The sequence below is a fragment of the Saccopteryx bilineata genome, chromosome 1 (genome assembly GCF_036850765.1).
Source record: "Saccopteryx bilineata isolate mSacBil1 chromosome 1, mSacBil1_pri_phased_curated, whole genome shotgun sequence".
NCBI classification, from domain to species: Eukaryota; Metazoa; Chordata; class Mammalia; order Chiroptera; family Emballonuridae; genus Saccopteryx; species Saccopteryx bilineata.
This window is the reverse complement of record NC_089490.1, coordinates 325,373,459-325,387,805: the sequence shown is the minus strand read 5'-3', so window position 1 is coordinate 325,387,805 and position 14,347 is coordinate 325,373,459.

Genomic DNA, 14,347 nt, shown 5'->3' with positions numbered 1-14,347 from the left:
CCTTGTCATATTGGGACAACACTCTATCCAACTGAGATACCCAGCTAGGGCATAAAAATTTTATGAACTTTACAAAAATGGGCAGTTTTATTTTAATATTGTTTACCAAATTTAATATGCTTGTACTTAGGATAAGGTTACTGTTAGAGAAAGATGGGGCTGTACTCCTGAAGAGTAGCAAAAGTCAGCCTCCCAAGTGACTGGCAATGTTGTGTTCTTACTTATTTATTTAGAAATCATTTTAGGTGAGAGGAAGGGAGATAGTGAGACCCCCTTCTGGGGCCAGTGCTCCAGGATTGAGCTATTTTTAGCACCTGAGGCTGATGTGCCCCAATAGAGCTATCCTCAGTGCCTGAGGTCACATTTGAGCAGCTGGCTGTAGGAGGGGAAGAGGGTGAGAAGAGAGAGAAGGAGTGGGGAGAAGCAGATGGTTGCTTCTCTTGTGTGTCCTGACTGGGAATTGAACTTAAGACATCCATATGCCAGGACAGTGCTCTATCCACTGAGCCACCAGCCAGGGCCAGTAGACTTCTTAAAAATTGATTAATTTCTATTTTTCTATTCTAATATTGTTCTTTGATACTTTCTCTTGTTTATTTTTTATTTTATTACACTTAGTTATATTTTTATTTTTTTAAAACAGTTTAGATTTACAAAATAAAACAATGATCAGATAGTTGGGAGAGTTCCCCTTTAAATACCCCCAAACCTATCCCATTCACATTTTCCCCTGTTATTAACATCTTATATTACTCGGGTATATTTGTTACAATTAATGAGCCAATACCAGTATGTTATTCAATAAAGACTGTAGTTTATTCAGATTTCCTCAGTTTTTACCCAATGCCCTTTTTCTGTTCTGAGATCCCATTTAACACACCAAATTACATTTAGTTTTATACCTTTTTCAGTTTCTCTTGGCTATAACAGATTCTCAAATTTTACTTGTTTTTGACAAAATGTTTACGTAGAAACTTGACACTTTGAGAGAGTATTTCTCGAGTATTTTGTAGAATGCCCATCTACTGGAATTTGTCTAATGTTTTACCTATAACTAGCCTAGGTTTAGTGTTTTTCTAAGGAAGGTGACACAGATTAAGTGCCCTTTTAATCACCTCAGATCAAGGGCATAAACTATAAACATAATTTAGGACTCTGGCTGAAATAATGTTTGTCAGCATTCTCCACTATAAAATTACTGCTCTCATGCACCCCCACCCACTGCCAATTGCCACTCTGCACTCCTGAAGACAGTCAATATTCCTGGCCCACAGTCAGGGGACAGAGTGTTACTCTTCCCTCCTTTAGAATGGAGTACTATGTAAATTATTTGGAGTCTTCTGCAGGAGAGATTTGTTTCCTCTCTCAAATTTTTTATTTAATCAACCATTTATATCAGTACGACTTAAAGATGTTTATTTTATACTTGGAATTATAATTAAGTACTACAGTACTTTGTTTTGTTGCTCAAATTGTTTGAGCTTTGGCCATTGGGAGCTTACTCCTGTGTCTCTTTGATGTGTTTGTTTTTAGTATATCCTTAATTTCAGGCATTACAAGATGCTCCAGGCTCTTGTGTATTTCTTGCCCCATTCCTGAAACTTTTTCCTTCATCAGTAGTGCCAGTTCTTTATTTTAATTTTCTTTAAAAGTATTAGATTTTTGTTTTTATTAATCATCTCTCTTTTTTTGGTATATTGTTTCCTTTTTGTTTTTCATTCAATCACTTTTATAATCTTTATTTTATTTTGTAAGAGAGAGAGACAGACAGTCAGAGAGGATGAGAAGCATCAACTCATAGTTGGGACATTTTAGTTGTTTGTGATTGCTTCTTATATGTGCCTTGAGGGGGGTAGAGGGGGTGCTCCACCTGAGCCACTGACCCCTTTCTGAAGCCAGTGACCATGGGATCATGTCAAAGATCCTATACTCAAGCCAGTAACTCCATGCTCAAGCTGATGAGCCTGAGCTCAAGCCATCAAACTCGGGGTTTTGAACCTGGGTCTTCAGCATCCCAGGCTGACTCTCTATCCACTGTACCACTACCAGTCAGGTTATTTTTATCTCTCCTTTGCATAATTTTTTTTTTTTTTTTTTGCATTTTTCTAAAGCTGCAAACAGGGAGAGACAGTCAGACAGACTCCCGCATGCACCCGACCGGGATCAACCCGGCACGCCCACCATGGATGGGGTGACGCTCTGCCCATCCTGGGCGTCGCCATGTTGCGACCAGGGCCACTCTAGTGCCTGAGGCAGAGGCCACAGAGCCATCCCCAGTGCCCGGGCCATCTTTTGCTCGGATGGAGCCTTGGCTGTGGGAGGGGAAGAGAGAGACAGAGAGGAAGGCGCGTTGGAGGGGTGGAGGAGCAAATGGGCGCTTCTCCTGTGTGCCCTGGCCGGGAATCGAGCCCGGGTCCTCCGCACGCTAGGCCGACGCTCTACCGCTGAGCCAACCAGCCAGGGCAACCTTTGCATAATTTTTTAAATAACTGCTTGAATTGAACATAAAAATTAATAGATTTTTAGATATTATATGGACATTATTGTAGATATGTGAATATCAATTTTTAAATAAATATTGTTTCACTTTTTTGTTGAATTTCAATTTTATTTTACTGTGGTCAAGACAGTACTCAATGTTAATTCTATGAAATTTCTATTGATATTTACTTTGTGGTCTTATATTGATAACATTTTATAAATGTTTTATATGTATTGAAAAGCATTTCCCATTTGCTTTGTGGTTGTTGCAGATTATGTGATCAAAGTTGTTAAAGTTTTGGAAACGTTTATAGCATTTAAATGTTCTTCTTTGATTTCTTTCTTTTTTTAAGATTTTATTTATTGATTTTTATTTTTTAGAGAGAGGTGAGAGAGAGGGAGAAAGGGGGGAGGAACAGAAAGCATCAATGCCTAGTAATTGTAGTTGCTTCTCGTCTGTGCCTTGACCAGGCGAGCCTGAGATTTCCAAGCAGCGCTCCAGGTTGATGCTTTATGCACTGCGCCACCACAGGTCAGCCTTTTCTCTGATTTCTATCAGGTTCTGCGAGAATAGTATTTTTAAAAACCTCCCAACATAATTGCAAATATATCATATCATTTTTACTTTATAATTCTCAATCTTTGTGCTCTATGTCACAGTGCTATAAGTTTAGGTGTGTAAAATTAATCATATTGTTTTCTTAGTGATTTTCTTTAGTTTTTAATACTTATGAAATGTTGCTCCTTTATCTTACATTTGATATTAATTGCTGCAAGACCAGACCTTTTGTTGTTGTTTATTTGTTTAATATTTGCAAGTTTCGACTTTCTTGATCTTGATTTCCATCCTCTTCGTTTGCTTTCAGGTTGGTTTAAGAGCGGGAGGTGTCGGTGCCAGGACGTTGGGCCCCTTGCCAGCAAGGCACAGTGGCTCCTGCTGTGGTCCGATAGTTGCCCTCCTTGAGCTCTGAGTCCGTGCATGCCTCTCTTTGGGGCTCTGATTCTTCTTGCTCTGCGACCCAGACCCACGCCTCAGCTGCGGATGCTGTGACCCACATGGAGGGCTGGAATCGGTTCTGAACAGTGCTCAGCCTCCTTTCTGTGTGGGCCAAAATCGAAGGAAGCTGGCAGTTAGCGACCTTGTCTTGGCTGATTTGGGCCTATTGCTGCAGAGATTGGGCTCAGAGAGGATGGCCGTTGTTTGTATATTCAGTCGCTGCATTGTATGTAGGATGCAGAGTCAGACCTACCACCTGCCGGGCTCTACAAGGAGGAAACCTGCCCCGACCAGACCAGCCCTGGGGCAGGAACCACTCCTGCTCTTCTGAGTCATCAGTCGTTGTGAGCTCCTGGACTCTGCTCTTGTGTCTGGGGTGCTCTTGTGACTCAGCTGGGACTGATTTTGTTGGTTGCTGTACCGAACAGCCATCCCCGTCATACCGTGTGTATGTTACTTGCTAAGATGCCTCTGCAATTTGTATATTCTTTCAGAAAGTCTAGAATCTAACTTTCTTCTTCTTCTTTTTTTTTTTAGGGCTCAAGTTACTTTATTCTGGGAAGTTTGTGATCTCAGAGCCACCAGGCTCGATGCATGGGCTGGCACGCTCTAGATTTGGGTTCTTGCTGCTTTGTTATACTTGTAATTTCTTCTAGAACAGCTGTCTTTGTTGCCAGATTATAAATTCCATGAGAACAAGGACTCTATCTTTCTGGTTCATTACTTAGCAGTCAGACCTGCTAATGGGGACAAGTACATTCAACAATAACTAGTTGTTGAATAATGAGTGAATGAAAAGGAGAAGTTAGTCAATAGCCCCTCAGTGCAGGGAAGAAGTCCTGTCTGGGCCAGGCAGGTTCATGTAAACGTGTGAAATGGCTCATATACGGCCATGGGAGCTGGTGGGAACTACTGCAACTGACAGTGCACACCGGGCCAAAGGCGCTCCAATCCCAGTTTTATAAAACTGCCAGCCAGATTAGAGACGTCACCGGGGCTGACAGGGAAGAGGGGTGTTGGCCTCAGGCCAGTGACCTCTACCCTAGACACCCTGGCTTCCTTTTGAGGACTGTCTCAAAGCATCCATGGCTGCCTCATGGGCTAAACATTTGATCTCCTTGTGGGCAAGATAAGGAGGATCTGAGAAATAAAGAAGACATGCTGTCGCCTGACCTGTGGTGGCGCAGTGGATAAAACGTCGACCTGGAAATGCTGAGGTCGCCGGTTCGAAACCCTGGGCTTGCCTGGTCAAGGCACATATGGGAGTTGATGCTTCCAGCACCTCCCCACCTTCTCTCTCTGTCTCTCTCTCCTCTCTCTCTGTCTCTCTCTCTCCCTCTCTGTCTTTCTCTCCCTTTCTCTCTCTTCTCTAAAATGAATTAAAAAAAATTAAAAAAAAAAAGAAATCTTTAAAAAAAAAAGAAGACATGCTGTCATCTCACTTTTAAATTTGCTGTAGAAACAAGACCTCTGTAAAGCAATCAGGAAACACTAATTCATAGCAATTATCTCATTGTATTCCTTCAACAACCTTGTCAGCTTGTCAGAGCACATTTTCCCACAGTGGGGGTGGGGCTTGGGCTTAGCAACTTGTTTGGAGACACAGAACAGCCAGAGTGAACTTACACCGAGCTGTTCCCCTGTCTAAGGGTAGTCAGGGGTTCAATGCTTCATCTACTAACACTTAACACACACGTTAGCTGGTTGATGGCCTCAAGGCGGCTTTGTGTCCAAAGCTCTTGCAGGCAGGTCTCCTCCGTGCCATATAAGCCCATTGACAGTCACTGAGCCCCTGACCTCCCTCCTGCTCTGGGGTCCACTTGATTCCAGTGTTGGCCCAAGGCAAAGAGCCGGGAATTCGGAGTCAGATAGTCATTAATTCATCCACACTGGCTCTGCTGTTGCTAGCCCTGTGACCTGGGCTGGTACTCAGGTGCCCTGGGCCTGTGAGATCAGGACACCCACTTAGGGGGTGGTGAGAGGCTGCAGTGGGATAGGGTGAGTAGAGAGGCTGGTTGGTTACTGGTAGCTGCTGCTGTTGATGTTATAGTTATTATATATTACTATTGTACTATCGCAAACACGGTTTTATGGTTGCCCCCGTTCGCTCTTTTCCTAGCCCAGCAGAAGGAGGCAGATCAGGCCTGTAAGCTCTAATCCACTGACCAGCAAGCCCTGCTGCACTGTAGTCAGCGGTCCGGCGTGTGTCCCTCCCTCCTGGGCCCCCTCCCGGCCCTGCGTGGAGGAGGCCGATTTCAGTGCAGTCCCGTCTCCGTTCTCTACCAGGCAAAGTTCCAACCTGGGCTCCGCGCAGAGGGCTTTCTGTGGAAAGGGCTTTAACTTAACAGTTTAAACACTGAACATTGAAAATTGCATATAACAAGGCTGTAAAGCAAAGCTATAAAATTAGTTCTCACAGAGAAATTTCTGGATGACAACTTCAAAGCAACCGGTAAAGCGATCCCACCTCAGGTCCAGGTCCTCATCTTTCCAGACGGAAAAGTTTTGAATGGCTTTCTCCAGGGAATGTGGCTACTTAGTTCATCTCGGAATCTAACTTTCAAAGGGAGAGTCTTGTTGGTCTCATGCCTGTTGCTGTTTGTTTGAATTAAGAAGAGCATTCTAGAGAGCATCGGACTGGGATGTGGAGGACCCAGGTTCGAACCCCAAGGTCGCCAGCTTGAGCGTGGGCTCATCTGGTTTGAGCAAAGCTCACCAGCTTGAGCCCAAGGTCGCTGGCTTGAGCAAGGGGTCACTCAGTCTGCTGTAGCCCCGCCCCAGTCAAGGCACATATGAGAAAACAATCAATGAACAATTAAGGTGCTGCAACAAAAAAATTGATGCTTCTTATCTCTCTCCTTTCCTGTCTGTCTGTCCTTATCTGTCCCTCTCTCTGTCTCGAAAGAAAGAAAGAAAGAAAGAAAGAAAGAAAGAAAGAAAGAAAGAGAGAGAGAAAGAAAGGAAAGAAAGAAAGAAAGGAAAGAAAGAAAGAAAGAAAGAAAGAAAGAAAGAAAGAAAGAAAGAAAGAAAGAAAGAAAGAAAGAAAGGAGGGAGGGAGGGAGGGAGGGAGGGCATTCTGGCCAAGGAGAAATGACAAGTGTGCTGGGGGCTTCTGGAGAAGGTTTCCTCCCTCGCAAAGCTGGACACAACAATGCTTGACTGTGGTGGCGCAGTGGATGAAGCCTCGACCTGGAATGCTGAGGTCCCCAGTTTGAAAAGCAACTACGAGTTGATGCTTCCTGCCCCCCCCTTTCTTCCTCTTCTCTTTAAAAATCAATCAATATATTAAAAAAAAGAAAAAGGATACAATAGGCCATGGCTGGGTAGCAGGTTGGTTGGAGTGTTATCCCTCTATGCCAAGGTTGCAGCCGAGCCTGGGGCAGGGCACCTAGGACAAGCAATAATACATATATAAATAAGTGGAAAACAAATTATGTTTCTCTCTCTTTCCCTCTCTCTCTAAAAACAATAATAAATAAATAAAGTGGCCATAATGCACTAGTTTGTCCCCCTTTATGTCCTCTGAACAGTGTTGTCTGTATGCAGTGTGCAGAGCGGAACTGCCCTGTCGGCACCAGAAGGAACCCAGCCCAGGAGGCAGTCGTCCTGCGAGAGAACCACAGTAATGGGATCCTCCTTGAATCAACTAATGAACTGAATCAACTGGTATTGCCTAGGACCACCTTGCCACTTTTCCTTATGACATAATAAATGACCTTGTTTGTTTTTATTATACAAAACTTCAAACATACAAAAGTAGAGAGAATAGTGTGATGAAACCCCATGCATTACCCAGCTTCAGTTACTGTCAGCATTCTGCTGTTGAAACTTAATCTTGTCACCCCCTGCTCCCAGCCACCACTGCATTATTTTTTAAAATATTCAATTTAAATTTTCAATCACAGTCAACACACAATATTATATTAGTTTCAGGTGAATAAGCCAGTGAATAGACATTTATACAACTTACAAAGTGATCACTCCTATAAAGCTATTATCGATCTGACACCATACACAGTTATTACAATACTATTGACTATATTAACCACTGGATTATTTTGAAACAAATTTCACCCACAAATACTTATGAATGTATCTCCAAAAGGTAATGATTATTTTCCAGATAGGAACATCGATAGAGAAAGCATAATAATTAGTGGTTGCTTAGGGATTGGGGAACTAGAAGGGGAAATGTGAGTGATAGAGAAATGAATATTTGGGGAGGGGGATAAAAATATTTTTAAATTGTGTTGGTTGTAAAACCCTGAATATATTTAAAAACCAATGAATTACAGTATACAATCTAAAAAAAAGATTGGCTTAAAAAAACAAAGAGGCATGGACAAAGTAAGAACCAAGACCCTACTCTCGTGATCACCTTAGCTGAACACTGATTGGATTAAGTTATTGCCCAGGCATAAAGCCTGACCCTCAGGATGTGGGGCTGCATTTGAAGGCTAGCTACCAAGAGGATACCTTGTCTCTGGATCCTGCAGTACCTTCACCTGGAGTCAGGATTTTACTGGTGGAAGGTAGGTTACTTTATTTCTGCTATTTGCACTTCTGACTAAAAGAGTTACTTTCTTATTACAAGTTTAAAGTACTGACTAAAGTTTTATATTATTTTTTATTAATTTTATTTTATTGCGCTAACATGAATTCAAGTGTCCCACTCAATGTACAATAACACCCTCAACCTCCCAACCCTGTGTCCCCCATTACACCCCTTTTGCCCTTCTCCTTCTAACTCCCTTCCCACAATCCTCTGGAATTTACTGTTTCTATTATCTGTATCTATGTGTTATTTACTTACAATTTCACTAATCCCTTCACCTTCTCTAATCCCATCCCCTTATCCCCCTTCCCTCTGACAGCTGTCCCTCTGTGTCCTGTGACCCCGCTTCTGCCTCTATTTTATTCTCAGTTCACTTTGTTCATTAGATTCTACATATAAGTGAGATCATATGATATTTGTCTTTCTCTGCCTGGTTTATTTCACTTAGCATAATAATCTCCAGGTCCATCCATGCCATCACAAAAGGTAAGATTTCCTTCTTTTTCGTGGCAGTGTAGTATTCCATTGTGTATACGTACCACTGCTTTTTAATCCACTTGACCACTGACAGACACTTGGGCTGTTTCCAGATCTTGGCTATTGTAAACTATGCTGCAATAAACATGGGAGTGCATATCTTCTTTTTTTTTTTTTTTTTCTTTTACAGAGACAGAAAGAGAGTCAGAGAGAGGAATAGATAGGGACAGACAGACAGGAATGGAGAGAGATGGGAAGCATCAATCATCAGTTTTTCCTTGCAACACCTCAGTTCAGGGGTCCCCAAACTACAGCCCGTGGGTCGCATGTGGCCCCCTGAGGCCATTTATCGGGCCCCGCCGCACTTCTGGAAGGGGCACCTCTTTCATTGGTGGTCAGTGAGAGGAGCATAGTTCCCATTGAAGTACAGGTCAATTTATTGATTTAAATTTACTTGTTCTTTATTTTAAATATTGTATTTGTTCCAGTTTTGTTTTTTTACTTTAAAATAAGATATGTGCAGTGTGCATAGAGATTTGTTCATAGTTTTTTTTTTATAGTCTGGCACTCCAACGGTCTAAGGGACAGTGAACGGCTGGCCCCCTGTGTAAAAAGTTTGGGGATCCCTGCCTTAGTTGTTCATTGATTGCTTTCTCATATGTGCCTTGACTGGGGGGCTACAGCAGACCGAGTAACCCCTTGCTCCAGCTAGTGACCTTGGGTCCAAGCTGGTGAGCTTTGCTCAAACCAGATGAGCCCGTGCTCAAGCTGGCGACCTCGGGGTCTCAAACCTGGGTCTTCTGCATCCCAGTCCGACGCTCTATGCACCACCGCCTGGTCAGGCACATATCTTCTTTTGTATCAGTGATTTGGTATTCTTAGGATATATTCCTAAATGTGGAGTAGCTGGGTCAAAAGGCAGTTCCATTTTTAATTTTTTGAGGAATCTCCATATTGTTCTCCACAGTGGCTGCACCAGTCTGCATTCCCACCAGCAGTGCAGGAGGGTTCCTTTTTCTCTACACCTTTGTCAGCACTTACTATGTGTTGTTTTGTTAATGAGTGTCATTCTGACAGGTGTGAGGTGATATCTCATTGTGGTTTTAATTTGCATTTCTCTGATGATTAGTGACAATATGCCTATTGGCCATCTGTATGTCCTCTTTGGAGAAGTGTCTATTCAGTTCTTTTACCTATTTTTAAATTGGATTGTTTACCTTCCTGGTGTTGAGTTTTAGGAGTCCTTTATAAATTTTGGTTAACTCCTTATCAGATGTATTGGCAAATATGTTTTCCCATTGTGTGGGTTTATTTTGTTAATGGTGTCTTTTGCTGTGCAAAAGCTTTTTAGTTTGATATAGTTCCATTTGTTTATTTTGTCCTTTATTTCACTTGCCCATGGTGATAAATTGGCAAAAATATTGCTACGAGAGATATCAGAGTTTACTGCCTATGTTTTCTTCCAAGATGTTTATGGTTTCGTGACTTACATTTAAGTCTTTCATCCATTTTGAGCTTGTTTTTGTGAATGGTTGTCTAAGTTGATGGTCTAGTTTCATTTTTTTGCATGCAAGCTGTCCAATTTTCCCAACACCATTTATTAAAGAGACTGTCTTTACTCCATTGTATGCTCTTACCTCCTTTGTCAAATATCAATTGTCCATAAAGGTGTGGGTTTATTTCTGGGTTCTCTGTTATATTCCACTGATCTATATGCCTGTTCTTATGCCAGTACCAAGCTGTTTTGATTACAATGGCCTTGTTTATTTATAATTGAGAAATATGCATTGGGATATCATATCCTTGAATTAAAACAAGTTTTGTTCTGTTTCATTTTTAAATTTATTGATTGATTTTAGCAAGAGAGGAGGAGGAGGAGGAGGAGAGAGAGAGAGAGAGAGAGAGAGAGAAACAGGAACATCAATCTGTTCCTGTATGTGCCCTGACCGGGAATTGAACTGTTAACCTCTGTGCTTCAGGACAAGGTTCTAACCAACCAAGCCCATGCTCAAGCTGGCGACCAGGGAAAATCTGGTTTTTATTTTTAAACTGTGTTCTCCAAATTTGTTGAATTAATTTTTATTTTAATATTTTCTTGCCTGACCAGGCGGTGGCGCAGTGGATAGAGCATTGGACTGGGATGCCAAGGACCCAGGTTCAAGACCCCGAGGTCGCCAGCTTGGGCGCGGGCTCATCTGGTTTGAGCAAAATAAAAAATGCTCACCAGGGCCTGACCTGTGGTGGCGCAGTGGATAAAGCGTCGACCTGGAAATGCTGAGGTCGCCGGTTCAAGACCCCGGGCTTGCCTGGTCAAGGCACATATGGGAGTTGATGCTTCCTGCTCCTCCCCCCTTCTCTCTCTCCTCTCTCTCTCTCCCCCTCTCTCTCCTTTCTAAAATGAATAAATTAAAAAAAAAATTAAAAAAAAAAATGCTCACCAGCTTGGACCCAAGGTCGCTGGCTCGGGCGGGGGGTTGCTCGGTCTGCTGAAGGCACGCGGTCAAGTCAAGGCACCTATGAGGGGGTGATCGACGAACAGCTAGGGTGTCGCAACAAAAAACTGATAATTGACGCTTCTCATCTCTCTCCGTTCCTGTCTGTCTGTCCCTATCTATCCCTCTCTCTGACTCTCTCTCTCGCTGTCCTTGTAAAATTTTTCTTGGTAAAAATTACAAAGATTTCAGGAAAAAGTCTTGCATTGACGGAGCTGGTATTCAATGAAAATAAGAGGATTTCTAGAAGTGGGAAAAAAGTGAATCAATTGGGCCCTGGCCGGTTGGCTCAGCGGTAGAGCGTCGGCCTGGCGTGCGGGGGACCTGGGTTTGATTCCCAGCCAGGGCACATAGGAGAAGTGCCCATTTGCTTCTCCACCCCCCCCCCCCTCCTTCCTCGCTGCCTCCCTCTTCCCCTCCCGCAGCCAAGGCTCCATTGGAGCAAAGATGGTCCGGGCGCTGGGGATAGCTCCTTGGCCTCTGCCCCAGGCGCTAGAGTGGCCCTGGAGGGGCAGAGCATCGCCCCCTGGTGGGCAAAGCGTCGCCCCTGGTGGGCGTGCCGGGTGGATCCCGGTCGGGCGCATGCGGGAGTCTGTCTGTCTCTCCCCGTTTCCAGCTTCAGAAAAATACAAAAAAAAAAAAAAAAAAAAGTGAATCAATTGGAAGGGACTTGGAAAATATGTGAGATTAAATGAGAGATTCTTAAAAAATTGGATATGGGGGTACTGGAATTGGAATGGTACTGATTTAATTAGAGTTGGAATAAAACATAGCTTGACTTAGAGCATAACATATTTTGAGAGGCTGCATGTTTAAGAAAATAATTTTCTGGGTCCTAATGTAGCATCATTTGGAATCAAGATTTTAAAATAAAAAAATTTATTTTTATTTTAAAATGAAAGGAAGCAAGCACTTTCTTTTTACTTTTCCTGGAAAGCAAAAAACAGTGGGAAAATGGTAACATTTTATATCAGAAAACAACTTCTTCCTTGTAAAGTCTCATTTATTTATACATCCAAAGTACAAATATTATGTGTATCTAATTATTTGATGGGTTTCTTAAAGAGACTGAAACCTTTATGCTATTATTCCACCTTATAATTGAGTGTTTAGAATGCTATAGGTTTCTGGATGTGAATCTGTGTCTAGAAATTTTGTTGATGCTTTTATTTTTAATAATTTGTCTGTTAATGCAAATTAATATTAGATTTTTTATTATTAAATTTAATGCAGTGACATTGATAAATCAGGGTACATATGTGGAGAGAAAACATCTCCAGATTATTTTGACATTTGATTGTGCTGTATAACCCTCCCCCAAAGTCAAATTGTCTTCTGTCACCTTCTATCTGGTTTTCTTTGTGCCCCTCCATGCCCCCACCCCCTCTCTCCTTCCTTGCCCAATCCCCTCTCCCCCCACCCCCACCCCCGTTGCCATCCCATTCTTGTTCATGTCTCTGAGTCTCATTTTTATGTCCCATCTATGTATGGATTCATATAGTTCTTAGTTTTTTCTGATTTACTTATTTCACTCTGTATAATGTTATTAAGGTCCATCCATTTTATTGTAAATGATCCGATGTCATCATTTCTTATGGCTGAGTAGTATTCCATAGTATATATGTACCAAAGCTTTTTAATCCACTCGTCCTCTGACGGACACTTGGGCTGTTTCCAGATCTTGGCTATTGTGAACAATGCTGCCACAAACATGGGGGTGCATTTCTCCTTTTGGAACAGGTCTATGGTGTTTTGGGGGTATATTCCTAAAAGTGGGATAGCTGGGTCAAAAGGCAGTTCGATTTTCAGTTTTTTGAGGAATCTCCATACTGTTCTCCACAGTGGCAGCACCAGTCTGCATTCCCACCAGCAGTGCAGGAGGGTTTCCTTTTCTCCACATCCTCGCCAGCACTTATTCTGTGTTGTTTTGTTGATGAGCGCTATTCTGACTGGTGTGAGGTGATATCTCATTGTGTTTTTAATTTGCATTTCTCTAATGATTAGTGATGTTGAGCATTTTTTCATATGCCTATTGGCCATCTGTATGTCCTCTTTGGAGAAGTGTCTATTCATTTCTTTTTCCCGTTTTTTGATTGGATTGTTTGTCTTCCTGGTGTTGAGATTTACAAGTTCTTTATAAATTTTGGTTATTAACCCCTTATCAGACGTATTGTCAAATATGTCCTCCTATTATGTAGTTTGTCTTTTTATTCTGTTCTTATTGTCTTTAGCTGTGCAAAAGCTTTTTAGTTTGATATAGTCCCATTTGTTTATTCTGTCTTTTATTTCCCTTTCCCGTGGAGATAAATCAGCAAATATATTGCTCCAAGAGATATCGGAGAGATTATTGCCTATGTTTTCTTCTAAGATGCTTATGGTTTCACGCCTTACATTTAAGTCTTTTATCCATTTTGAGTTTATTTTTGTGAGTGGTGTAAGCTGGTGATCTAGTTTCATTTTTTTGCAGGTAGCTGTCCAATTTTCCCAACACCATTTGTTGAAGAGGCTGTCTTTACTCCATTGTATTTCCTTACCTCCTTTGTCAAATATCAGTTGTCCATAGAGCTGTGGGTTTATTTCTGGGTTCTCTGTTCTGTTCCATTGATCTATCTGCCTGTTCTTATGCCAATACCAGGCTGTTTTGAGTACAATGGCCTTGTAGTATAACTTGATATCAGGAAGTGTGATATCTCCCACTTTATTCTTCTTTTTTAAGATTGCTGAGCTATTCGTGTTCTTTTTTGGTTCCATATAAATTTTTGGAATATGTGATCTATATCTTTGAAGTATGTCATTGGTATTTTAATTGGTATTGCTAGGAATTTATAGATTGCTTTGGGTAATATAGACATTTTAATGACGTTTATTATTCCTAGCCATGAGCACGGTATATGCTTGCACTTGTCTGTATATTCCTTGATTTCTTTTATCAATGCTTTGTAATTTTCTGAGTACAAGCTTTTAGTCTCCTTGGTTAAGTTTACTCCTAGGTACTTTATTTTTTTGGTTGTAATAGTAAAGGGGATTGTTTCCTTAATTTCTCTTTCTGACTGTTCATTGTTGGCGTATAAAAATGCCTCTGATTTCTGAGTATTGATTATATATCCTGCCACTTTGCTGAATTCATTTATCAGATCCAGTAGTTTTTTGACTGAGACTTTAGGGTTTTCTATATACAATATCATCTCATCTGCAAATAATGATAGTTTTACTTCTTCTTTTCCAACTTGAATGCCTTTTATTTCCTCTTCTCGTCTGATTGTTGTGGCTAGGACTTCTAGGACTATGTTAAATAAGAGTGGTGAAAGGGGGCACCCCTGCCCTGTTCCTGATCTTAAAGGGATT